General features: G+C 53.0%; 51 non-coding genes across 51 annotated transcripts; 30 read left to right on the top strand and 21 right to left on the bottom strand.

The window, feature by feature from the left end:
* Window positions 1-286: 286 nt before the first annotated feature.
* On the top strand, window positions 287-359 carry Trnar-acg (transfer RNA arginine (anticodon ACG)). Its single transcript has one exon. It is a non-coding gene; the product is annotated as a tRNA-Arg (tRNA).
* Window positions 360-633: 274 nt separating this feature from the next.
* On the top strand, window positions 634-705 carry Trnam-cau (transfer RNA methionine (anticodon CAU)). The gene has a single exon. It is a non-coding gene; the product is annotated as a tRNA-Met (tRNA).
* A 233-nt stretch (window positions 706-938) lies between these two features.
* Window positions 939-1,010, bottom strand: Trnad-guc (transfer RNA aspartic acid (anticodon GUC)). Its single transcript has one exon. It is a non-coding gene; the product is annotated as a tRNA-Asp (tRNA).
* A 649-nt stretch (window positions 1,011-1,659) lies between these two features.
* Window positions 1,660-1,732, top strand: Trnar-acg (transfer RNA arginine (anticodon ACG)). The gene has a single exon. It is a non-coding gene; the product is annotated as a tRNA-Arg (tRNA).
* Window positions 1,733-2,006: 274 nt separating this feature from the next.
* Trnam-cau (transfer RNA methionine (anticodon CAU)) lies at window positions 2,007-2,078 on the top strand. The gene has a single exon. It is a non-coding gene; the product is annotated as a tRNA-Met (tRNA).
* Window positions 2,079-2,311: 233 nt separating this feature from the next.
* Trnad-guc (transfer RNA aspartic acid (anticodon GUC)) lies at window positions 2,312-2,383 on the bottom strand. The gene has a single exon. It is a non-coding gene; the product is annotated as a tRNA-Asp (tRNA).
* Window positions 2,384-2,495: 112 nt separating this feature from the next.
* On the bottom strand, window positions 2,496-2,587 carry Trnai-uau (transfer RNA isoleucine (anticodon UAU)). Its single transcript is given in 2 exon segments — window positions 2,496-2,531; window positions 2,550-2,587. It is a non-coding gene; the product is annotated as a tRNA-Ile (tRNA).
* A 445-nt stretch (window positions 2,588-3,032) lies between these two features.
* Trnar-acg (transfer RNA arginine (anticodon ACG)) lies at window positions 3,033-3,105 on the top strand. Its single transcript has one exon. It is a non-coding gene; the product is annotated as a tRNA-Arg (tRNA).
* A 274-nt stretch (window positions 3,106-3,379) lies between these two features.
* Trnam-cau (transfer RNA methionine (anticodon CAU)) lies at window positions 3,380-3,451 on the top strand. The gene has a single exon. It is a non-coding gene; the product is annotated as a tRNA-Met (tRNA).
* A 417-nt stretch (window positions 3,452-3,868) lies between these two features.
* Trnai-uau (transfer RNA isoleucine (anticodon UAU)) lies at window positions 3,869-3,960 on the bottom strand. The gene is given in 2 exon segments: window positions 3,869-3,904; window positions 3,923-3,960. It is a non-coding gene; the product is annotated as a tRNA-Ile (tRNA).
* A 445-nt stretch (window positions 3,961-4,405) lies between these two features.
* Window positions 4,406-4,478, top strand: Trnar-acg (transfer RNA arginine (anticodon ACG)). The gene has a single exon. It is a non-coding gene; the product is annotated as a tRNA-Arg (tRNA).
* A 274-nt stretch (window positions 4,479-4,752) lies between these two features.
* Window positions 4,753-4,824, top strand: Trnam-cau (transfer RNA methionine (anticodon CAU)). The gene has a single exon. It is a non-coding gene; the product is annotated as a tRNA-Met (tRNA).
* Window positions 4,825-5,241: 417 nt separating this feature from the next.
* Trnai-uau (transfer RNA isoleucine (anticodon UAU)) lies at window positions 5,242-5,333 on the bottom strand. The gene is given in 2 exon segments: window positions 5,242-5,277; window positions 5,296-5,333. It is a non-coding gene; the product is annotated as a tRNA-Ile (tRNA).
* Window positions 5,334-5,778: 445 nt separating this feature from the next.
* On the top strand, window positions 5,779-5,851 carry Trnar-acg (transfer RNA arginine (anticodon ACG)). The gene has a single exon. It is a non-coding gene; the product is annotated as a tRNA-Arg (tRNA).
* A 274-nt stretch (window positions 5,852-6,125) lies between these two features.
* Trnam-cau (transfer RNA methionine (anticodon CAU)) lies at window positions 6,126-6,197 on the top strand. The gene has a single exon. It is a non-coding gene; the product is annotated as a tRNA-Met (tRNA).
* Window positions 6,198-6,430: 233 nt separating this feature from the next.
* Trnad-guc (transfer RNA aspartic acid (anticodon GUC)) lies at window positions 6,431-6,502 on the bottom strand. The gene has a single exon. It is a non-coding gene; the product is annotated as a tRNA-Asp (tRNA).
* Window positions 6,503-7,151: 649 nt separating this feature from the next.
* On the top strand, window positions 7,152-7,224 carry Trnar-acg (transfer RNA arginine (anticodon ACG)). The gene has a single exon. It is a non-coding gene; the product is annotated as a tRNA-Arg (tRNA).
* Window positions 7,225-7,498: 274 nt separating this feature from the next.
* Window positions 7,499-7,570, top strand: Trnam-cau (transfer RNA methionine (anticodon CAU)). Its single transcript has one exon. It is a non-coding gene; the product is annotated as a tRNA-Met (tRNA).
* A 233-nt stretch (window positions 7,571-7,803) lies between these two features.
* Trnad-guc (transfer RNA aspartic acid (anticodon GUC)) lies at window positions 7,804-7,875 on the bottom strand. Its single transcript has one exon. It is a non-coding gene; the product is annotated as a tRNA-Asp (tRNA).
* Window positions 7,876-7,987: 112 nt separating this feature from the next.
* Window positions 7,988-8,079, bottom strand: Trnai-uau (transfer RNA isoleucine (anticodon UAU)). Its single transcript is given in 2 exon segments — window positions 7,988-8,023; window positions 8,042-8,079. It is a non-coding gene; the product is annotated as a tRNA-Ile (tRNA).
* Window positions 8,080-8,524: 445 nt separating this feature from the next.
* Window positions 8,525-8,597, top strand: Trnar-acg (transfer RNA arginine (anticodon ACG)). Its single transcript has one exon. It is a non-coding gene; the product is annotated as a tRNA-Arg (tRNA).
* A 274-nt stretch (window positions 8,598-8,871) lies between these two features.
* On the top strand, window positions 8,872-8,943 carry Trnam-cau (transfer RNA methionine (anticodon CAU)). The gene has a single exon. It is a non-coding gene; the product is annotated as a tRNA-Met (tRNA).
* A 417-nt stretch (window positions 8,944-9,360) lies between these two features.
* On the bottom strand, window positions 9,361-9,452 carry Trnai-uau (transfer RNA isoleucine (anticodon UAU)). The gene is given in 2 exon segments: window positions 9,361-9,396; window positions 9,415-9,452. It is a non-coding gene; the product is annotated as a tRNA-Ile (tRNA).
* A 445-nt stretch (window positions 9,453-9,897) lies between these two features.
* Window positions 9,898-9,970, top strand: Trnar-acg (transfer RNA arginine (anticodon ACG)). Its single transcript has one exon. It is a non-coding gene; the product is annotated as a tRNA-Arg (tRNA).
* A 274-nt stretch (window positions 9,971-10,244) lies between these two features.
* Window positions 10,245-10,316, top strand: Trnam-cau (transfer RNA methionine (anticodon CAU)). The gene has a single exon. It is a non-coding gene; the product is annotated as a tRNA-Met (tRNA).
* A 417-nt stretch (window positions 10,317-10,733) lies between these two features.
* Window positions 10,734-10,825, bottom strand: Trnai-uau (transfer RNA isoleucine (anticodon UAU)). Its single transcript is given in 2 exon segments — window positions 10,734-10,769; window positions 10,788-10,825. It is a non-coding gene; the product is annotated as a tRNA-Ile (tRNA).
* Window positions 10,826-11,270: 445 nt separating this feature from the next.
* Trnar-acg (transfer RNA arginine (anticodon ACG)) lies at window positions 11,271-11,343 on the top strand. Its single transcript has one exon. It is a non-coding gene; the product is annotated as a tRNA-Arg (tRNA).
* A 274-nt stretch (window positions 11,344-11,617) lies between these two features.
* On the top strand, window positions 11,618-11,689 carry Trnam-cau (transfer RNA methionine (anticodon CAU)). Its single transcript has one exon. It is a non-coding gene; the product is annotated as a tRNA-Met (tRNA).
* A 233-nt stretch (window positions 11,690-11,922) lies between these two features.
* Window positions 11,923-11,994, bottom strand: Trnad-guc (transfer RNA aspartic acid (anticodon GUC)). Its single transcript has one exon. It is a non-coding gene; the product is annotated as a tRNA-Asp (tRNA).
* Window positions 11,995-12,643: 649 nt separating this feature from the next.
* Window positions 12,644-12,716, top strand: Trnar-acg (transfer RNA arginine (anticodon ACG)). The gene has a single exon. It is a non-coding gene; the product is annotated as a tRNA-Arg (tRNA).
* A 274-nt stretch (window positions 12,717-12,990) lies between these two features.
* Window positions 12,991-13,062, top strand: Trnam-cau (transfer RNA methionine (anticodon CAU)). Its single transcript has one exon. It is a non-coding gene; the product is annotated as a tRNA-Met (tRNA).
* Window positions 13,063-13,295: 233 nt separating this feature from the next.
* On the bottom strand, window positions 13,296-13,367 carry Trnad-guc (transfer RNA aspartic acid (anticodon GUC)). Its single transcript has one exon. It is a non-coding gene; the product is annotated as a tRNA-Asp (tRNA).
* Window positions 13,368-13,479: 112 nt separating this feature from the next.
* Trnai-uau (transfer RNA isoleucine (anticodon UAU)) lies at window positions 13,480-13,571 on the bottom strand. Its single transcript is given in 2 exon segments — window positions 13,480-13,515; window positions 13,534-13,571. It is a non-coding gene; the product is annotated as a tRNA-Ile (tRNA).
* Window positions 13,572-14,016: 445 nt separating this feature from the next.
* Window positions 14,017-14,089, top strand: Trnar-acg (transfer RNA arginine (anticodon ACG)). Its single transcript has one exon. It is a non-coding gene; the product is annotated as a tRNA-Arg (tRNA).
* A 274-nt stretch (window positions 14,090-14,363) lies between these two features.
* Window positions 14,364-14,435, top strand: Trnam-cau (transfer RNA methionine (anticodon CAU)). Its single transcript has one exon. It is a non-coding gene; the product is annotated as a tRNA-Met (tRNA).
* Window positions 14,436-14,668: 233 nt separating this feature from the next.
* Window positions 14,669-14,740, bottom strand: Trnad-guc (transfer RNA aspartic acid (anticodon GUC)). Its single transcript has one exon. It is a non-coding gene; the product is annotated as a tRNA-Asp (tRNA).
* Window positions 14,741-15,389: 649 nt separating this feature from the next.
* Window positions 15,390-15,462, top strand: Trnar-acg (transfer RNA arginine (anticodon ACG)). The gene has a single exon. It is a non-coding gene; the product is annotated as a tRNA-Arg (tRNA).
* A 274-nt stretch (window positions 15,463-15,736) lies between these two features.
* Trnam-cau (transfer RNA methionine (anticodon CAU)) lies at window positions 15,737-15,808 on the top strand. The gene has a single exon. It is a non-coding gene; the product is annotated as a tRNA-Met (tRNA).
* A 233-nt stretch (window positions 15,809-16,041) lies between these two features.
* Trnad-guc (transfer RNA aspartic acid (anticodon GUC)) lies at window positions 16,042-16,113 on the bottom strand. The gene has a single exon. It is a non-coding gene; the product is annotated as a tRNA-Asp (tRNA).
* A 112-nt stretch (window positions 16,114-16,225) lies between these two features.
* On the bottom strand, window positions 16,226-16,317 carry Trnai-uau (transfer RNA isoleucine (anticodon UAU)). The gene is given in 2 exon segments: window positions 16,226-16,261; window positions 16,280-16,317. It is a non-coding gene; the product is annotated as a tRNA-Ile (tRNA).
* A 445-nt stretch (window positions 16,318-16,762) lies between these two features.
* Trnar-acg (transfer RNA arginine (anticodon ACG)) lies at window positions 16,763-16,835 on the top strand. The gene has a single exon. It is a non-coding gene; the product is annotated as a tRNA-Arg (tRNA).
* Window positions 16,836-17,109: 274 nt separating this feature from the next.
* On the top strand, window positions 17,110-17,181 carry Trnam-cau (transfer RNA methionine (anticodon CAU)). The gene has a single exon. It is a non-coding gene; the product is annotated as a tRNA-Met (tRNA).
* A 233-nt stretch (window positions 17,182-17,414) lies between these two features.
* Window positions 17,415-17,486, bottom strand: Trnad-guc (transfer RNA aspartic acid (anticodon GUC)). The gene has a single exon. It is a non-coding gene; the product is annotated as a tRNA-Asp (tRNA).
* A 112-nt stretch (window positions 17,487-17,598) lies between these two features.
* On the bottom strand, window positions 17,599-17,690 carry Trnai-uau (transfer RNA isoleucine (anticodon UAU)). The gene is given in 2 exon segments: window positions 17,599-17,634; window positions 17,653-17,690. It is a non-coding gene; the product is annotated as a tRNA-Ile (tRNA).
* Window positions 17,691-18,135: 445 nt separating this feature from the next.
* On the top strand, window positions 18,136-18,208 carry Trnar-acg (transfer RNA arginine (anticodon ACG)). The gene has a single exon. It is a non-coding gene; the product is annotated as a tRNA-Arg (tRNA).
* A 274-nt stretch (window positions 18,209-18,482) lies between these two features.
* On the top strand, window positions 18,483-18,554 carry Trnam-cau (transfer RNA methionine (anticodon CAU)). Its single transcript has one exon. It is a non-coding gene; the product is annotated as a tRNA-Met (tRNA).
* A 417-nt stretch (window positions 18,555-18,971) lies between these two features.
* Trnai-uau (transfer RNA isoleucine (anticodon UAU)) lies at window positions 18,972-19,063 on the bottom strand. The gene is given in 2 exon segments: window positions 18,972-19,007; window positions 19,026-19,063. It is a non-coding gene; the product is annotated as a tRNA-Ile (tRNA).
* A 445-nt stretch (window positions 19,064-19,508) lies between these two features.
* Trnar-acg (transfer RNA arginine (anticodon ACG)) lies at window positions 19,509-19,581 on the top strand. Its single transcript has one exon. It is a non-coding gene; the product is annotated as a tRNA-Arg (tRNA).
* A 274-nt stretch (window positions 19,582-19,855) lies between these two features.
* Trnam-cau (transfer RNA methionine (anticodon CAU)) lies at window positions 19,856-19,927 on the top strand. The gene has a single exon. It is a non-coding gene; the product is annotated as a tRNA-Met (tRNA).
* A 233-nt stretch (window positions 19,928-20,160) lies between these two features.
* Window positions 20,161-20,232, bottom strand: Trnad-guc (transfer RNA aspartic acid (anticodon GUC)). The gene has a single exon. It is a non-coding gene; the product is annotated as a tRNA-Asp (tRNA).
* Window positions 20,233-20,344: 112 nt separating this feature from the next.
* On the bottom strand, window positions 20,345-20,436 carry Trnai-uau (transfer RNA isoleucine (anticodon UAU)). Its single transcript is given in 2 exon segments — window positions 20,345-20,380; window positions 20,399-20,436. It is a non-coding gene; the product is annotated as a tRNA-Ile (tRNA).
* Window positions 20,437-20,787: the final 351 nt, after the last annotated feature.

Raw genomic sequence — 20,787 nt, 5'->3', positions numbered from 1 at the left:
TGTCAACCGCTTGTCATCACCGAAAAAATGCAAAAAAACGGGCGCCTTGCATTCCGCTACCTGTCCAACAGCGACGGCAGATGTGTGGCAAGCTCTAAGCTGTGCAGGCGCTGCGTGGCCGAGCAGCAGGAGGAGAGATGCCTTCCTTGGTGGCAGCTCCCTGCAGCGTGCGGAAGACCAGAGTGGCCGCGCCGCCGTTGTCAGTGGATGACATGCAATTGCCGAGCCACGGAGAACACGTTGCTTTGCGATGTGCACCCGCCTCGTAGCAGAAAACGCAAACAGTGGCCCTGTGGCGCAACGGATAACGCGTCTGACTACGGATCAGAAGATTCCAGGTTCGAATCCTGGCAGGGTCGGCATTTTGTTAGTTGCGGGCGCGTAGCTAGGCAGTGCATTCGAATGTCTCCACCTTCGTGGAGTGCAATGTTAATCCTGAGCATCTCGCAGCTGCATCTCGAGACGATCGCGGTAAATATCGCTTCGTGCAAGCGTCAGCGTAGCGTCAGTCGAGCAAAGTCGAGACAAGTCAAGCTGGGAGATGCTACACAGTTAATTAAACGGTAGGCGACGCAGACAACGCTTTTCCAAGTGTCCCATGTCACGCACCGAAGAGCGCGCTTCTCTCGGCACAGCAGAGTGGCGCAGTGGAAGCGTGCTGGGCCCATAACCCAGAGGTCCGTGGATCGAAACCACGCTCTGCTAAAATCATTCTTTTTCTTGGGTGCTTCGAGCTCGATCATTAATCTTGGGGTGCGCTGATTCAGCGTCGACAGCAAACCCTGTGAGTTGTGAAACGACGACGTCGTGTGCAGAATACGAGAAACACTTCCTAAGACGCAGACTTTCTTACGATTTTTTAGCAATTACATTCCTTGATCACAACGGTAATGCTTCTTCGGGCCACACGTGCAACCTTCGCGATATAAAAATCGCATCTCCCCGGCGGGGAATCGAACCCCGGTCTCCCGCGTGACAGGCGGGGATACTAACCACTATACTACCGAGGAACACGCAGTCGTTGACTACAGTGCACGCACATTTATGGTCTCTCAGGTACGTGATACATCTCAAATCTAGCGTCCCGATGCTTCCATAGTAAGCTGCTACGAAATAAAAGTATGCCCCATGTGAGGCTCGAACTCACAACCCCGGCATTGCTCACGGCTACTGCCTTATAAGTACCGTTCGCTAACCAATTGCGCCACTGGGGCTACAGCAGAGTGCTTACAGTTAGCGGTATTCACTTTGATGCCAACCTGTTGTGGCTACAGACCCGTCATACGACCGTCACCTGCGGCCATACTACGACTTTAGCACCTGTCTACGAATGCTTCACACGATTCTTGTTTTATATGCTACACTTACAAGCATGTCAACCGCTTGTCATCACCGAAAAAATGCAAAAAAACGGGCGCCTTGCATTCCGCTACCTGTCCAACAGCGACGGCAGATGTGTGGCAAGCTCTAAGCTGTGCAGGCGCTGCGTGGCCGAGCAGCAGGAGGAGAGATGCCTTCCTTGGTGGCAGCTCCCTGCAGCGTGCGGAAGACCAGAGTGGCCGCGCCGCCGTTGTCAGTGGATGACATGCAATTGCCGAGCCACGGAGAACACGTTGCTTTGCGATGTGCACCCGCCTCGTAGCAGAAAACGCTAACAGTGGCCCTGTGGCGCAACGGATAACGCGTCTGACTACGGATCAGAAGATTCCAGGTTCGAATCCTGGCAGGGTCGGCATTTTGTTAGTTGCGGGCGCGTAGCTAGGCAGTGCATTCGAATGTCTCCACCTTCGTGGAGTGCAATGTTAATCCTGAGCATCTCGCAGCTGCATCTCGAGACGATCGCGGTAAATATCGCTTCGTGCAAGCGTCAGCGTAGCGTCAGTCGAGCAAAGTCGAGACAAGTCAAGCTGGGAGATGCTACACAGTTAATTAAACGGTAGGCGACGCAGACAACGCTTTTCCAAGTGTCCCATGTCACGCACCGAAGAGCGCGCTTCTCTCGGCACAGCAGAGTGGCGCAGTGGAAGCGTGCTGGGCCCATAACCCAGAGGTCCGTGGATCGAAACCACGCTCTGCTAAAATCATTCTTTTTCTTGGGTGCTTCGAGCTCGATCATTAATCTTGGGGTGCGCTGATTCAGCGTCGACAGCAAACCCTGTGAGTTGTGAAACGACGACGTCGTGTGCAGAATACGAGAAACACTTCCTAAGACGCAGACTTTCTTACGATTTTTTAGCAATTACATTCCTTGATCACAACGGTAATGCTTCTTCGGGCCACACGTGCAACCTTCGCGATATAAAAATCGCATCTCCCCGGCGGGGAATCGAACCCCGGTCTCCCGCGTGACAGGCGGGGATACTAACCACTATACTACCGAGGAACACGCAGTCGTTGACTACAGTGCACGCACATTTATGGTCTCTCAGGTACGTGATACATCTCAAATCTAGCGTCCCGATGCTTCCATAGTCAGCTGCTACGAAATAAAAGTACGCCCCATGTGAGGCTCGAACTCACAACCCCGGCATTGCTCACGGCTACTGCCTTATAAGTACCGTGCGCTAACCAATTGCGCCACTGGGGCTACAGCAGAGTGCTTACAGTTAGCGGTATTCACTTTGATGCCAACCTGTTGTGGCTACAGACCCGTCATACGACCGTCACCTGCGGCCATACTACGACTTTAGCACCTGTCTACGAATGCTTCACACGATTCTTGTTTTATATGCTACACTTACAAGCATGTCAACCGCTTGTCATCACCGAAAAAATGCAAAAAAACGGGCGCCTTGCATTCCGCTACCTGTCCAACAGCGACGGCAGATGTGTGGCAAGCTCTAAGCTGTGCAGGCGCTGCGTGGCCGAGCAGCAGGAGGAGAGATGCCTTCCTTGGTGGCAGCTCCCTGCAGCGTGCGGAAGACCAGAGTGGCCGCGCCGCCGTTGTCAGTGGATGACATGCAATTGCCGAGCCACGGAGAACACGTTGCTTTGCGATGTGCACCCGCCTCGTAGCAGAAAACGCAAACAGTGGCCCTGTGGCGCAACGGATAACGCGTCTGACTACGGATCAGAAGATTCCAGGTTCGAATCCTGGCAGGGTCGGCATTTTGTTAGTTGCGGGCGCGTAGCTAGGCAGTGCATTCGAATGTCTCCACCTTCGTGGAGTGCAATGTTAATCCTGAGCATCTCGCAGCTGCATCTCGAGACGATCGCGGTAAATATCGCTTCGTGCAAGCGTCAGCGTAGCGTCAGTCGAGCAAAGTCGAGACAAGTCAAGCTGGGAGATGCTACACAGTTAATTAAACGGTAGGCGACGCAGACAACGCTTTTCCAAGTGTCCCATGTCACGCACCGAAGAGCGCGCTTCTCTCGGCACAGCAGAGTGGCGCAGTGGAAGCGTGCTGGGCCCATAACCCAGAGGTCCGTGGATCGAAACCACGCTCTGCTAAAATCATTCTTTTTCTTGGGTGCTTCGAGCTCGATCATTAATCTTGGGGTGCGCTGATTCAGCGTCGACAGCAAACCCTGTGAGTTGTGAAACGACGACGTCGTGTGCAGAATACGAGAAACACTTCCTAAGACGCAGACTTTCTTACGATTTTTTAGCAATTACATTCCTTGATCACAACGGTAATGCTTTTTCGGGCCACACGTGCAACCTTCGCGATATAAAAATCGCATCTCTCCGGCGGGGAATCGAACCCCGGTCTCCCGCGTGACAGGTGAGGATACTAGCCACAATACTACCGAGGAACACGCAGTCGTTGACTACAGTGCACGCACATTTATGGTCTCTCAGGTACGTGATACATCTCAAATCTAGCGTCCCGATGCTTCCATAGTCAGCTGCTACGAAATAAAAGTATGCCCCAGGTGAGGCTCGAACTCACAACCCCGGCATTGCTCACGGCTACTGCCTTATAAGTACCGTGCGCTAACCAATTGCGCCACTGGGGCTACAGCAGAGTGCTTACAGTTAGCGGTATTCACTTTGATGCCAACCTGTTGTGGCTACAGACCCGTCATACGACCGTCACCTGCGGCCATACTACGACTTTAGCACCTGTCTACGAATGCTTCACACGATTCTTGTTTTATATGCTACACTTACAAACATGTCAACCGCTTGTCATCACCGAAAAAATGCAAAAAAACGGGCGCCTTGCATTCCGCTACCTGTCCAACAGCGACGGCAGATGTGTGGCAAGCTCTAAGCTGTGCAGGCGCTGCGTGGCCGAGCAGCAGGAGGAGAGATGCCTTCCTTGGTGGCAGCTCCCTGCAGCGTGCGGAAGACCAGAGTGGCCGCGCCGCCGTTGTCAGTGGATGACATGCAATTGCCGAGCCACGGAGAACACGTTGCTTTGCGATGTGCACCCGCCTCGTAGCAGAAAACGCAAACAGTGGCCCTGTGGCGCAACGGATAACGCGTCTGACTACGGATCAGAAGATTCCAGGTTCGAATCCTGGCAGGGTCGGCATTTTGTTAGTTGCGGGCGCGTAGCTAGGCAGTGCATTCGAATGTCTCCACCTTCGTGGAGTGCAATGTTAATCCTGAGCATCTCGCAGCTGCATCTCGAGACGATCGCGGTAAATATCGCTTCGTGCAAGCGTCAGCGTAGCGTCAGTCGAGCAAAGTCGAGACAAGTCAAGCTGGGAGATGCTACACAGTTAATTAAACGGTAGGCGACGCAGACAACGCTTTTCCAAGTGTCCCATGTCACGCACCGAAGAGCGCGCTTCTCTCGGCACAGCAGAGTGGCGCAGTGGAAGCGTGCTGGGCCCATAACCCAGAGGTCCGTGGATCGAAACCACGCTCTGCTAAAATCATTCTTTTTCTTGGGTGCTTCGAGCTCGATCATTAATCTTGGGGTGCGCTGATTCAGCGTCGACAGCAAACCCTGTGAGTTGTGAAACGACGACGTCGTGTGCAGAATACGAGAAACACTTCCTAAGACGCAGACTTTCTTACGATTTTTTAGCAATTACATTCCTTGATCACAACGGTAATGCTTTTTCGGGCCACACGTGCAACCTTCGCGATATAAAAATCGCATCTCTCCGGCGGGGAATCGAACCCCGGTCTCCCGCGTGACAGGTGAGGATACTAGCCACAATACTACCGAGGAACACGCAGTCGTTGACTACAGTGCACGCACATTTATGGTCTCTCAGGTACGTGATACATCTCAAATCTAGCGTCCCGATGCTTCCATAGTCAGCTGCTACGAAATAAAAGTATGCCCCAGGTGAGGCTCGAACTCACAACCCCGGCATTGCTCACGGCTACTGCCTTATAAGTACCGTGCGCTAACCAATTGCGCCACTGGGGCTACAGCAGAGTGCTTACAGTTAGCGGTATTCACTTTGATGCCAACCTGTTGTGGCTACAGACCCGTCATACGACCGTCACCTGCGGCCATACTACGACTTTAGCACCTGTCTACGAATGCTTCACACGATTCTTGTTTTATATGCTACACTTACAAACATGTCAACCGCTTGTCATCACCGAAAAAATGCAAAAAAACGGGCGCCTTGCATTCCGCTACCTGTCCAACAGCGACGGCAGATGTGTGGCAAGCTCTAAGCTGTGCAGGCGCTGCGTGGCCGAGCAGCAGGAGGAGAGATGCCTTCCTTGGTGGCAGCTCCCTGCAGCGTGCGGAAGACCAGAGTGGCCGCGCCGCCGTTGTCAGTGGATGACATGCAATTGCCGAGCCACGGAGAACACGTTGCTTTGCGATGTGCACCCGCCTCGTAGCAGAAAACGCAAACAGTGGCCCTGTGGCGCAACGGATAACGCGTCTGACTACGGATCAGAAGATTCCAGGTTCGAATCCTGGCAGGGTCGGCATTTTGTTAGTTGCGGGCGCGTAGCTAGGCAGTGCATTCGAATGTCTCCACCTTCGTGGAGTGCAATGTTAATCCTGAGCATCTCGCAGCTGCATCTCGAGACGATCGCGGTAAATATCGCTTCGTGCAAGCGTCAGCGTAGCGTCAGTCGAGCAAAGTCGAGACAAGTCAAGCTGGGAGATGCTACACAGTTAATTAAACGGTAGGCGACGCAGACAACGCTTTTCCAAGTGTCCCATGTCACGCACCGAAGAGCGCGCTTCTCTCGGCACAGCAGAGTGGCGCAGTGGAAGCGTGCTGGGCCCATAACCCAGAAGTCCGTGGATCGAAACCACGCTCTGCTAAAATCATTCTTTTTCTTGGGTGCTTCGAGCTCGATCATTAATCTTGGGGTGCGCTGATTCAGAGTCGACAGCAAACCCTGTGAGTTGTGAAACGACGACGTCGTGTGCAGAATACGAGAAACACTTCCTAAGACGCAGACTTTCTTACGATTTTTTAGCAATTACATTCCTTGATCACAACGGTAATGCTTCTTCGGGCCACACGTGCAACCTTCGCGATATAAAAATCGCATCTCCCCGGCGGGGAATCGAACCCCGGTCTCCCGCGTGACAGGCGGGGATACTAACCACTATACTACCGAGGAACACGCAGTCGTTGACTACAGTGCACGCACATTTATGGTCTCTCAGGTACGTGATACATCTCAAATCTAGCGTCCCGATGCTTCCATAGTAAGCTGCTACGAAATAAATGTATGCCCCATGTGAGGCTCGAACTCACAACCCCGGCATTGCTCACGGCTACTGCCTTATAAGTACCGTTCGCTAACCAATTGCGCCACTGGGGCTACAGCAGAGTGCTTACAGTTAGCGGTATTCACTTTGATGCCAACCTGTTGTGGCTACAGACCCGTCATACGACCGTCACCTGCGGCCATACTACGACTTTAGCACCTGTCTACGAATGCTTCACACGATTCTTGTTTTATATGCTACACTTACAAGCATGTCAACCGCTTGTCATCACCGAAAAAATGCAAAAAAACGGGCGCCTTGCATTCCGCTACCTGTCCAACAGCGACGGCAGATGTGTGGCAAGCTCTAAGCTGTGCAGGCGCTGCGTGGCCGAGCAGCAGGAGGAGAGATGCCTTCCTTGGTGGCAGCTCCCTGCAGCGTGCGGAAGACCAGAGTGGCCGCGCCGCCGTTGTCAGTGGATGACATGCAATTGCCGAGCCACGGAGAACACGTTGCTTTGCGATGTGCACCCGCCTCGTAGCAGAAAACGCAAACAGTGGCCCTGTGGCGCAACGGATAACGCGTCTGACTACGGATCAGAAGATTCCAGGTTCGAATCCTGGCAGGGTCGGCATTTTGTTAGTTGCGGGCGCGTAGCTAGGCAGTGCATTCGAATGTCTCCACCTTCGTGGAGTGCAATGTTAATCCTGAGCATCTCGCAGCTGCATCTCGAGACGATCGCGGTAAATATCGCTTCGTGCAAGCGTCAGCGTAGCGTCAGTCGAGCAAAGTCGAGACAAGTCAAGCTGGGAGATGCTACACAGTTAATTAAACGGTAGGCGACGCAGACAACGCTTTTCCAAGTGTCCCATGTCACGCACCGAAGAGCGCGCTTCTCTCGGCACAGCAGAGTGGCGCAGTGGAAGCGTGCTGGGCCCATAACCCAGAAGTCCGTGGATCGAAACCACGCTCTGCTAAAATCATTCTTTTTCTTGGGTGCTTCGAGCTCGATCATTAATCTTGGGGTGCGCTGATTCAGCGTCGACAGCAAACCCTGTGAGTTGTGAAACGACGACGTCGTGTGCAGAATACGAGAAACACTTCCTAAGACGCAGACTTTCTTACGATTTTTTAGCAATTACATTCCTTGATCACAACGGTAATGCTTCTTCGGGCCACACGTGCAACCTTCGCGATATAAAAATCGCATCTCCCCGGCGGGGAATCGAACCCCGGTCTCCCGCGTGACAGGCGGGGATACTAACCACTATACTACCGAGGAACACGCAGTCGTTGACTACAGTGCACGCACATTTATGGTCTCTCAGGTACGTGATACATCTCAAATCTAGCGTCCCGATGCTTCCATAGTCAGCTGCTACGAAATAAAAGTATGCCCCAGGTGAGGCTCGAACTCACAACCCCGGCATTGCTCACGGCTACTGCCTTATAAGTACCGTGCGCTAACCAATTGCGCCACTGGGGCTACAGCAGAGTGCTTACAGTTAGCGGTATTCACTTTGATGCCAACCTGTTGTGGCTACAGACCCGTCATACGACCGTCACCTGCGGCCATACTACGACTTTAGCACCTGTCTACGAATGCTTCACACGATTCTTGTTTTATATGCTACACTTACAAACATGTCAACCGCTTGTCATCACCGAAAAAATGCAAAAAAACGGGCGCCTTGCATTCCGCTACCTGTCCAACAGCGACGGCAGATGTGTGGCAAGCTCTAAGCTGTGCAGGCGCTGCGTGGCCGAGCAGCAGGAGGAGAGATGCCTTCCTTGGTGGCAGCTCCCTGCAGCGTGCGGAAGACCAGAGTGGCCGCGCCGCCGTTGTCAGTGGATGACATGCAATTGCCGAGCCACGGAGAACACGTTGCTTTGCGATGTGCACCCGCCTCGTAGCAGAAAACGCAAACAGTGGCCCTGTGGCGCAACGGATAACGCGTCTGACTACGGATCAGAAGATTCCAGGTTCGAATCCTGGCAGGGTCGGCATTTTGTTAGTTGCGGGCGCGTAGCTAGGCAGTGCATTCGAATGTCTCCACCTTCGTGGAGTGCAATGTTAATCCTGAGCATCTCGCAGCTGCATCTCGAGACGATCGCGGTAAATATCGCTTCGTGCAAGCGTCAGCGTAGCGTCAGTCGAGCAAAGTCGAGACAAGTCAAGCTGGGAGATGCTACACAGTTAATTAAACGGTAGGCGACGCAGACAACGCTTTTCCAAGTGTCCCATGTCACGCACCGAAGAGCGCGCTTCTCTCGGCACAGCAGAGTGGCGCAGTGGAAGCGTGCTGGGCCCATAACCCAGAGGTCCGTGGATCGAAACCACGCTCTGCTAAAATCATTCTTTTTCTTGGGTGCTTCGAGCTCGATCATTAATCTTGGGGTGCGCTGATTCAGCGTCGACAGCAAACCCTGTGAGTTGTGAAACGACGACGTCGTGTGCAGAATACGAGAAACACTTCCTAAGACGCAGACTTTCTTACGATTTTTTAGCAATTACATTCCTTGATCACAACGGTAATGCTTTTTCGGGCCACACGTGCAACCTTCGCGATATAAAAATCGCATCTCTCCGGCGGGGAATCGAACCCCGGTCTCCCGCGTGACAGGTGAGGATACTAGCCACAATACTACCGAGGAACACGCAGTCGTTGACTACAGTGCACGCACATTTATGGTCTCTCAGGTACGTGATACATCTCAAATCTAGCGTCCCGATGCTTCCATAGTCAGCTGCTACGAAATAAAAGTATGCCCCAGGTGAGGCTCGAACTCACAACCCCGGCATTGCTCACGGCTACTGCCTTATAAGTACCGTGCGCTAACCAATTGCGCCACTGGGGCTACAGCAGAGTGCTTACAGTTAGCGGTATTCACTTTGATGCCAACCTGTTGTGGCTACAGACCCGTCATACGACCGTCACCTGCGGCCATACTACGACTTTAGCACCTGTCTACGAATGCTTCACACGATTCTTGTTTTATATGCTACACTTACAAACATGTCAACCGCTTGTCATCACCGAAAAAATGCAAAAAAACGGGCGCCTTGCATTCCGCTACCTGTCCAACAGCGACGGCAGATGTGTGGCAAGCTCTAAGCTGTGCAGGCGCTGCGTGGCCGAGCAGCAGGAGGAGAGATGCCTTCCTTGGTGGCAGCTCCCTGCAGCGTGCGGAAGACCAGAGTGGCCGCGCCGCCGTTGTCAGTGGATGACATGCAATTGCCGAGCCACGGAGAACACGTTGCTTTGCGATGTGCACCCGCCTCGTAGCAGAAAACGCAAACAGTGGCCCTGTGGCGCAACGGATAACGCGTCTGACTACGGATCAGAAGATTCCAGGTTCGAATCCTGGCAGGGTCGGCATTTTGTTAGTTGCGGGCGCGTAGCTAGGCAGTGCATTCGAATGTCTCCACCTTCGTGGAGTGCAATGTTAATCCTGAGCATCTCGCAGCTGCATCTCGAGACGATCGCGGTAAATATCGCTTCGTGCAAGCGTCAGCGTAGCGTCAGTCGAGCAAAGTCGAGACAAGTCAAGCTGGGAGATGCTACACAGTTAATTAAACGGTAGGCGACGCAGACAACGCTTTTCCAAGTGTCCCATGTCACGCACCGAAGAGCGCGCTTCTCTCGGCACAGCAGAGTGGCGCAGTGGAAGCGTGCTGGGCCCATAACCCAGAGGTCCGTGGATCGAAACCACGCTCTGCTAAAATCATTCTTTTTCTTGGGTGCTTCGAGCTCGATCATTAATCTTGGGGTGCGCTGATTCAGCGTCGACAGCAAACCCTGTGAGTTGTGAAACGACGACGTCGTGTGCAGAATACGAGAAACACTTCCTAAGACGCAGACTTTCTTACGATTTTTTAGCAATTACATTCCTTGATCACAACGGTAATGCTTTTTCGGGCCACACGTGCAACCTTCGCGATATAAAAATCGCATCTCTCCGGCGGGGAATCGAACCCCGGTCTCCCGCGTGACAGGTGAGGATACTAGCCACAATACTACCGAGGAACACGCAGTCGTTGACTACAGTGCACGCACATTTATGGTCTCTCAGGTACGTGATACATCTCAAATCTAGCGTCCCGATGCTTCCATAGTCAGCTGCTACGAAATAAAAGTATGCCCCAGGTGAGGCTCGAACTCACAACCCCGGCATTGCTCACGGCTACTGCCTTATAAGTACCGTGCGCTAACCAATTGCGCCACTGGGGCTACAGCAGAGTGCTTACAGTTAGCGGTATTCACTTTGATGCCAACCTGTTGTGGCTACAGACCCGTCATACGACCGTCACCTGCGGCCATACTACGACTTTAGCACCTGTCTACGAATGCTTCACACGATTCTTGTTTTATATGCTACACTTACAAACATGTCAACCGCTTGTCATCACCGAAAAAATGCAAAAAAACGGGCGCCTTGCATTCCGCTACCTGTCCAACAGCGACGGCAGATGTGTGGCAAGCTCTAAGCTGTGCAGGCGCTGCGTGGCCGAGCAGCAGGAGGAGAGATGCCTTCCTTGGTGGCAGCTCCCTGCAGCGTGCGGAAGACCAGAGTGGCCGCGCCGCCGTTGTCAGTGGATGACATGCAATTGCCGAGCCACGGAGAACACGTTGCTTTGCGATGTGCACCCGCCTCGTAGCAGAAAACGCAAACAGTGGCCCTGTGGCGCAACGGATAACGCGTCTGACTACGGATCAGAAGATTCCAGGTTCGAATCCTGGCAGGGTCGGCATTTTGTTAGTTGCGGGCGCGTAGCTAGGCAGTGCATTCGAATGTCTCCACCTTCGTGGAGTGCAATGTTAATCCTGAGCATCTCGCAGCTGCATCTCGAGACGATCGCGGTAAATATCGCTTCGTGCAAGCGTCAGCGTAGCGTCAGTCGAGCAAAGTCGAGACAAGTCAAGCTGGGAGATGCTACACAGTTAATTAAACGGTAGGCGACGCAGACAACGCTTTTCCAAGTGTCCCATGTCACGCACCGAAGAGCGCGCTTCTCTCGGCACAGCAGAGTGGCGCAGTGGAAGCGTGCTGGGCCCATAACCCAGAAGTCCGTGGATCGAAACCACGCTCTGCTAAAATCATTCTTTTTCTTGGGTGCTTCGAGCTCGATCATTAATCTTGGGGTGCGCTGATTCAGAGTCGACAGCAAACCCTGTGAGTTGTGAAACGACGACGTCGTGTGCAGAATACGAGAAACACTTCCTAAGACGCAGACTTTCTTACGATTTTTTAGCAATTACATTCCTTGATCACAACGGTAATGCTTCTTCGGGCCACACGTGCAACCTTCGCGATATAAAAATCGCATCTCCCCGGCGGGGAATCGAACCCCGGTCTCCCGCGTGACAGGCGGGGATACTAACCACTATACTACCGAGGAACACGCAGTCGTTGACTACAGTGCACGCACATTTATGGTCTCTCAGGTACGTGATACATCTCAAATCTAGCGTCCCGATGCTTCCATAGTAAGCTGCTACGAAATAAATGTATGCCCCATGTGAGGCTCGAACTCACAACCCCGGCATTGCTCACGGCTACTGCCTTATAAGTACCGTTCGCTAACCAATTGCGCCACTGGGGCTACAGCAGAGTGCTTACAGTTAGCGGTATTCACTTTGATGCCAACCTGTTGTGGCTACAGACCCGTCATACGACCGTCACCTGCGGCCATACTACGACTTTAGCACCTGTCTACGAATGCTTCACACGATTCTTGTTTTATATGCTACACTTACAAGCATGTCAACCGCTTGTCATCACCGAAAAAATGCAAAAAAACGGGCGCCTTGCATTCCGCTACCTGTCCAACAGCGACGGCAGATGTGTGGCAAGCTCTAAGCTGTGCAGGCGCTGCGTGGCCGAGCAGCAGGAGGAGAGATGCCTTCCTTGGTGGCAGCTCCCTGCAGCGTGCGGAAGACCAGAGTGGCCGCGCCGCCGTTGTCAGTGGATGACATGCAATTGCCGAGCCACGGAGAACACGTTGCTTTGCGATGTGCACCCGCCTCGTAGCAGAAAACGCTAACAGTGGCCCTGTGGCGCAACGGATAACGCGTCTGACTACGGATCAGAAGATTCCAGGTTCGAATCCTGGCAGGGTCGGCATTTTGTTAGTTGCGGGCGCGTAGCTAGGCAGTGCATTCGAATGTCTCCACCTTCGTGGAGTGCAATGTTAATCCTGAGCATCTCGCAGCTGCATCTCGAGACGATCGCGGTAAATATCGCTTCGTGCAAGCGTCAGCGTAGCGTCAGTCGAGCAAAGTCGAGACAAGTCAAGCTGGGAGATGCTACACAGTTAATTAAACGGTAGGCGACGCAGACAACGCTTTTCCAAGTGTCCCATGTCACGCACCGAAGAGCGCGCTTCTCTCGGCACAGCAGAGTGGCGCAGTGGAAGCGTGCTGGGCCCATAACCCAGAAGTCCGTGGATCGAAACCACGCTCTGCTAAAATCATTCTTTTTCTTGGGTGCTTCGAGCTCGATCATTAATCTTGGGGTGCGCTGATTCAGCGTCGACAGCAAACCCTGTGAGTTGTGAAACGACGACGTCGTGTGCAGAATACGAGAAACACTTCCTAAGACGCAGACTTTCTTACGATTTTTTAGCAATTACATTCCTTGATCACAACGGTAATGCTTCTTCGGGCCACACGTGCAACCTTCGCGATATAAAAATCGCATCTCCCCGGCGGGGAATCGAACCCCGGTCTCCCGCGTGACAGGCGGGGATACTAACCACTATACTACCGAGGAACACGCAGTCGTTGACTACAGTGCACGCACATTTATGGTCTCTCAGGTACGTGATACATCTCAAATCTAGCGTCCCGATGCTTCCATAGTCAGCTGCTACGAAATAAAAGTATGCCCCAGGTGAGGCTCGAACTCACAACCCCGGCATTGCTCACGGCTACTGCCTTATAAGTACCGTGCGCTAACCAATTGCGCCACTGGGGCTACAGCAGAGTGCTTACAGTTAGCGGTATTCACTTTGATGCCAACCTGTTGTGGCTACAGACCCGTCATACGACCGTCACCTGCGGCCATACTACGACTTTAGCACCTGTCTACGAATGCTTCACACGATTCTTGTTTTATATGCTACACTTACAAACATGTCAACCGCTTGTCATCACCGAAAAAATGCAAAAAAACGGGCGCCTTGCATTCCGCTACCTGTCCAACAGCGACGGCAGATGTGTGGCAAGCTCTAAGCTGTGCAGGCGCTGCGTGGCCGAGCAGCAGGAGGAGAGATGCCTTCCTTGGTGGCAGCTCCCTGCAGCGTGCGGAAGACCAGAGTGGCCGCGCCGCCGTTGTCAGTGGATGACATGCAATTGCCGAGCCACGGAGAACACGTTGCTTTGCGATGTGCACCCGCCTCGTAGCAGAAAACGCAAACAGTGGCCCTGTGGCGCAACGGATAACGCGTCTGACTACGGATCAGAAGATTCCAGGTTCGAATCCTGGCAGGGTCGGCATTTTGTTAGTTGCGGGCGCGTAGCTAGGCAGTGCATTCGAATGTCTCCACCTTCGTGGAGTGCAATGTTAATCCTGAGCATCTCGCAGCTGCATCTCGAGACGATCGCGGTAAATATCGCTTCGTGCAAGCGTCAGCGTAGCGTCAGTCGAGCAAAGTCGAGACAAGTCAAGCTGGGAGATGCTACACAGTTAATTAAACGGTAGGCGACGCAGACAACGCTTTTCCAAGTGTCCCATGTCACGCACCGAAGAGCGCGCTTCTCTCGGCACAGCAGAGTGGCGCAGTGGAAGCGTGCTGGGCCCATAACCCAGAAGTCCGTGGATCGAAACCACGCTCTGCTAAAATCATTCTTTTTCTTGGGTGCTTCGAGCTCGATCATTAATCTTGGGGTGCGCTGATTCAGAGTCGACAGCAAACCCTGTGAGTTGTGAAACGACGACGTCGTGTGCAGAATACGAGAAACACTTCCTAAGACGCAGACTTTCTTACGATTTTTTAGCAATTACATTCCTTGATCACAACGGTAATGCTTCTTCGGGCCACACGTGCAACCTTCGCGATATAAAAATCGCATCTCCCCGGCGGGGAATCGAACCCCGGTCTCCCGCGTGACAGGCGGGGATACTAACCACTATACTACCGAGGAACACGCAGTCGTTGACTACAGTGCACGCACATTTATGGTCTCTCAGGTACGTGATACATCTCAAATCTAGCGTCCCGATGCTTCCATAGTAAGCTGCTACGAAATAAATGTATGCCCCATGTGAGGCTCGAACTCACAACCCCGGCATTGCTCACGGCTACTGCCTTATAAGTACCGTTCGCTAACCAATTGCGCCACTGGGGCTACAGCAGAGTGCTTACAGTTAGCGGTATTCACTTTGATGCCAACCTGTTGTGGCTACAGACCCGTCATACGACCGTCACCTGCGGCCATACTACGACTTTAGCACCTGTCTACGAATGCTTCACACGATTCTTGTTTTATATGCTACACTTACAAGCATGTCAACCGCTTGTCATCACCGAAAAAATGCAAAAAAACGGGCGCCTTGCATTCCGCTACCTGTCCAACAGCGACGGCAGATGTGTGGCAAGCTCTAAGCTGTGCAGGCGCTGCGTGGCCGAGCAGCAGGAGGAGAGATGCCTTCCTTGGTGGCAGCTCCCTGCAGCGTGCGGAAGACCAGAGTGGCCGCGCCGCCGTTGTCAGTGGATGACATGCAATTGCCGAGCCACGGAGAACACGTTGCTTTGCGATGTGCACCCGCCTCGTAGCAGAAAACGCAAACAGTGGCCCTGTGGCGCAACGGATAACGCGTCTGACTACGGATCAGAAGATTCCAGGTTCGAATCCTGGCAGGGTCGGCATTTTGTTAGTTGCGGGCGCGTAGCTAGGCAGTGCATTCGAATGTCTCCACCTTCGTGGAGTGCAATGTTAATCCTGAGCATCTCGCAGCTGCATCTCGAGACGATCGCGGTAAATATCGCTTCGTGCAAGCGTCAGCGTAGCGTCAGTCGAGCAAAGTCGAGACAAGTCAAGCTGGGAGATGCTACACAGTTAATTAAACGGTAGGCGACGCAGACAACGCTTTTCCAAGTGTCCCATGTCACGCACCGAAGAGCGCGCTTCTCTCGGCACAGCAGAGTGGCGCAGTGGAAGCGTGCTGGGCCCATAACCCAGAAGTCCGTGGATCGAAACCACGCTCTGCTAAAATCATTCTTTTTCTTGGGTGCTTCGAGCTCGATCATTAATCTTGGGGTGCGCTGATTCAGCGTCGACAGCAAACCCTGTGAGTTGTGAAACGACGACGTCGTGTGCAGAATACGAGAAACACTTCCTAAGACGCAGACTTTCTTACGATTTTTTAGCAATTACATTCCTTGATCACAACGGTAATGCTTCTTCGGGCCACACGTGCAACCTTCGCGATATAAAAATCGCATCTCCCCGGCGGGGAATCGAACCCCGGTCTCCCGCGTGACAGGCGGGGATACTAACCACTATACTACCGAGGAACACGCAGTCGTTGACTACAGTGCACGCACATTTATGGTCTCTCAGGTACGTGATACATCTCAAATCTAGCGTCCCGATGCTTCCATAGTCAGCTGCTACGAAATAAAAGTATGCCCCAGGTGAGGCTCGAACTCACAACCCCGGCATTGCTCACGGCTACTGCCTTATAAGTACCGTGCGCTAACCAATTGCGCCACTGGGGCTACAGCAGAGTGCTTACAGTTAGCGGTATTCACTTTGATGCCAACCTGTTGTGGCTACAGACCCGTCATACGACCGTCACCTGCGGCCATACTACGACTTTAGCACCTGTCTACGAATGCTTCACACGATTCTTGTTTTATATGCTACACTTACAAACATGTCAACCGCTTGTCATCACCGAAAAAATGCAAAAAAACGGGCGCCTTGCATTCCGCTACCTGTCCAACAGCGACGGCAGATGTGTGGCAAGCTCTAAGCTGTGCAGGCGCTGCGTGGCCGAGCAGCAGGAGGAGAGATGCCTTCCTTGGTGGCAGCTCCCTGCAGCGTGCGGAAGACCAGAGTGGCCGCGCCGCCGTTGTCAGTGGATGACATGCAATTGCCGAGCCACGGAGAACACGTTGCTTTGCGATGTGCACCCGCCTCGTAGCAGAAAACGCAAACAGTGGCCCTGTGGCGCAACGGATAACGCGTCTGACTACGGATCAGAAGATTCCAGGTTCGAATCCTGGCAGGGTCGGCATTTTGTTAGTTGCGGGCGCGTAGCTAGGCAGTGCATTCGAATGTCTCCACCTTCGTGGAGTGCAATGTTAATCCTGAGCATCTCGCAGCTGCATCTCGAGACGATCGCGGTAAATATCGCTTCGTGCAAGCGTCAGCGTAGCGTCAGTCGAGCAAAGTCGAGACAAGTCAAGCTGGGAGATGCTACACAGTTAATTAAACGGTAGGCGACGCAGACAACGCTTTTCCAAGTGTCCCATGTCACGCACCGAAGAGCGCGCTTCTCTCGGCACAGCAGAGTGGCGCAGTGGAAGCGTGCTGGGCCCATAACCCAGAGGTCCGTGGATCGAAACCACGCTCTGCTAAAATCATTCTTTTTCTTGGGTGCTTCGAGCTCGATCATTAATCTTGGGGTGCGCTGATTCAGCGTCGACAGCAAACCCTGTGAGTTGTGAAACGACGACGTCGTGTGCAGAATACGAGAAACACTTCCTAAGACGCAGACTTTCTTACGATTTTTTAGCAATTACATTCCTTGATCACAACGGTAATGCTTCTTCGGGCCACACGTGCAACCTTCGCGATATAAAAATCGCATCTCCCCGGCGGGGAATCGAACCCCGGTCTCCCGCGTGACAGGCGGGGATACTAACCACTATACTACCGAGGAACACGCAGTCGTTGACTACAGTGCACGCACATTTATGGTCTCTCAGGTACGTGATACATCTCAAATCTAGCGTCCCGATGCTTCCATAGTCAGCTGCTACGAAATAAAAGTATGCCCCATGTGAGGCTCGAACTCACAACCCCGGCATTGCTCACGGCTACTGCCTTATAAGTACCGTGCGCTAACCAATTGCGCCACTGGGGCTACAGCAGAGTGCTTACAGTTAGCGGTATTCACTTTGATGCCAACCTGTTGTGGCTACAGACCCGTCATACGACCGTCACCTGCGGCCATACTACGACTTTAGCACCTGTCTACGAATGCTTCACACGATTCTTGTTTTATATGCTACACTTACAAGCATGTCAACCGCTTGTCATCACCGAAAAAATGCAAAAAAACGGGCGCCTTGCATTCCGCTACCTGTCCAACAGCGACGGCAGATGTGTGGCAAGCTCTAAGCTGTGCAGGCGCTGCGTGGCCGAGCAGCAGGAGGAGAGATGCCTTCCTTGGTGGCAGCTCCCTGCAGCGTGCGGAAGACCAGAGTGGCCGCGCCGCCGTTGTCAGTGGATGACATGCAATTGCCGAGCCACGGAGAACACGTTGCTTTGCGATGTGCACCCGCCTCGTAGCAGAAAACGCAAACAGTGGCCCTGTGGCGCAACGGATAACGCGTCTGACTACGGATCAGAAGATTCCAGGTTCGAATCCTGGCAGGGTCGGCATTTTGTTAGTTGCGGGCGCGTAGCTAGGCAGTGCATTCGAATGTCTCCACCTTCGTGGAGTGCAATGTTAATCCTGAGCATCTCGCAGCTGCATCTCGAGACGATCGCGGTAAATATCGCTTCGTGCAAGCGTCAGCGTAGCGTCAGTCGAGCAAAGTCGAGACAAGTCAAGCTGGGAGATGCTACACAGTTAATTAAACGGTAGGCGACGCAGACAACGCTTTTCCAAGTGTCCCATGTCACGCACCGAAGAGCGCGCTTCTCTCGGCACAGCAGAGTGGCGCAGTGGAAGCGTGCTGGGCCCATAACCCAGAAGTCCGTGGATCGAAACCACGCTCTGCTAAAATCATTCTTTTTCTTGGGTGCTTCGAGCTCGATCATTAATCTTGGGGTGCGCTGATTCAGCGTCGACAGCAAACCCTGTGAGTTGTGAAACGACGACGTCGTGTGCAGAATACGAGAAACACTTCCTAAGACGCAGACTTTCTTACGATTTTTTAGCAATTACATTCCTTGATCACAACGGTAATGCTTTTTCGGGCCACACGTGCAACCTTCGCGATATAAAAATCGCATCTCTCCGGCGGGGAATCGAACCCCGGTCTCCCGCGTGACAGGTGAGGATACTAGCCACAATACTACCGAGGAACACGCAGTCGTTGACTACAGTGCACGCACATTTATGGTCTCTCAGGTACGTGATACATCTCAAATCTAGCGTCCCGATGCTTCCATAGTCAGCTGCTACGAAATAAAAGTATGCCCCAGGTGAGGCTCGAACTCACAACCCCGGCATTGCTCACGGCTACTGCCTTATAAGTACCGTGCGCTAACCAATTGCGCCACTGGGGCTACAGCAGAGTGCTTACAGTTAGCGGTATTCACTTTGATGCCAACCTGTTGTGGCTACAGACCCGTCATACGACCGTCACCTGCGGCCATACTACGACTTTAGCACCTGTCTACGAATGCTTCACACGATTCTTGTTTTATATGCTACACTTACAAACATGTCAACCGCTTGTCATCACCGAAAAAATGCAAAAAAACGGGCGCCTTGCATTCCGCTACCTGTCCAACAGCGACGGCAGATGTGTGGCAAGCTCTAAGCTGTGCAGGCGCTGCGTGGCCGAGCAGCAGGAGGAGAGATGCCTTCCTTGGTGGCAGCTCCCTGCAGCGTGCGGAAGACCAGAGTGGCCGCGCCGCCGTTGTCAGTGGATGACATGCAATTGCCGAGCCACGGAGAACACGTTGCTTTGCGATGTGCACCCGCCTCGTAGCAGAAAACGCAAACAGTGGCCCTGTGGCGCAACGGATAACGCGTCTGACTACGGATCAGAAGATTCCAGGTTCGAATCCTGGCAGGGTCGGCATTTTGTTAGTTGCGGGCGCGTAGCTAGGCAGTGCATTCGAATGTCTCCACCTTCGTGGAGTGCAATGTTAATCCTGAGCATCTCGCAGCTGCATCTCGAGACGATCGCGGTAAATATCGCTTCGTGCAAGCGTCAGCGTAGCGTCAGTCGAGCAAAGTCGAGACAAGTCAAGCTGGGAGATGCTACACAGTTAATTAAACGGTAGGCGACGCAGACAACGCTTTTCCAAGTGTCCCATGTCACGCACCGAAGAGCGCGCTTCTCTCGGCACAGCAGAGTGGCGCAGTGGAAGCGTGCTGGGCCCATAACCCAGAGGTCCGTGGATCGAAACCACGCTCTGCTAAAATCATTCTTTTTCTTGGGTGCTTCGAGCTCGATCATTAATCTTGGGGTGCGCTGATTCAGCGTCGACAGCAAACCCTGTGAGTTGTGAAACGACGACGTCGTGTGCAGAATACGAGAAACACTTCCTAAGACGCAGACTTTCTTACGATTTTTTAGCAATTACATTCCTTGATCACAACGGTAATGCTTCTTCGGGCCACACGTGCAACCTTCGCGATATAAAAATCGCATCTCCCCGGCGGGGAATCGAACCCCGGTCTCCCGCGTGACAGGCGGGGATACTAACCACTATACTACCGAGGAACACGCAGTCGTTGACTACAGTGCACGCACATTTATGGTCTCTCAGGTACGTGATACATCTCAAATCTAGCGTCCCGATGCTTCCATAGTCAGCTGCTACGAAATAAAAGTACGCCCCATGTGAGGCTCGAACTCACAACCCCGGCATTGCTCACGGCTACTGCCTTATAAGTACCGTGCGCTAACCAATTGCGCCACTGGGGCTACAGCAGAGTGCTTACAGTTAGCGGTATTCACTTTCATGCCAACCTGTTGTGGCTACAGACCCGTCATACGACCGTCACCTGCGGCCATACTACGACTTTAGCACCTGTCTACGAATGCTTCACACGATTCTTGTTTTATATGCTACACTTACAAGCATGTCAACCGCTTGTCATCACCGAAAAAATGCAAAAAAACGGGCGCCTTGCATTCCGCTACCTGTCCAACAGCGACGGCAGATGTGTGGCAAGCTCTAAGCTGTGCAGGCGCTGCGTGGCCGAGCAGCAGGAGGAGAGATGCCTTCCTTGGTGGCAGCTCCCTGCAGCGTGCGGAAGACCAGAGTGGCCGCGC

The sequence above is a fragment of the Schistocerca serialis genome, chromosome 9 (assembly GCF_023864345.2).
Source record: "Schistocerca serialis cubense isolate TAMUIC-IGC-003099 chromosome 9, iqSchSeri2.2, whole genome shotgun sequence".
Classification (NCBI taxonomy): domain Eukaryota; kingdom Metazoa; phylum Arthropoda; class Insecta; order Orthoptera; family Acrididae; genus Schistocerca; species Schistocerca serialis.
This window is presented reverse-complemented; position numbering and strand designations above follow the sequence as displayed.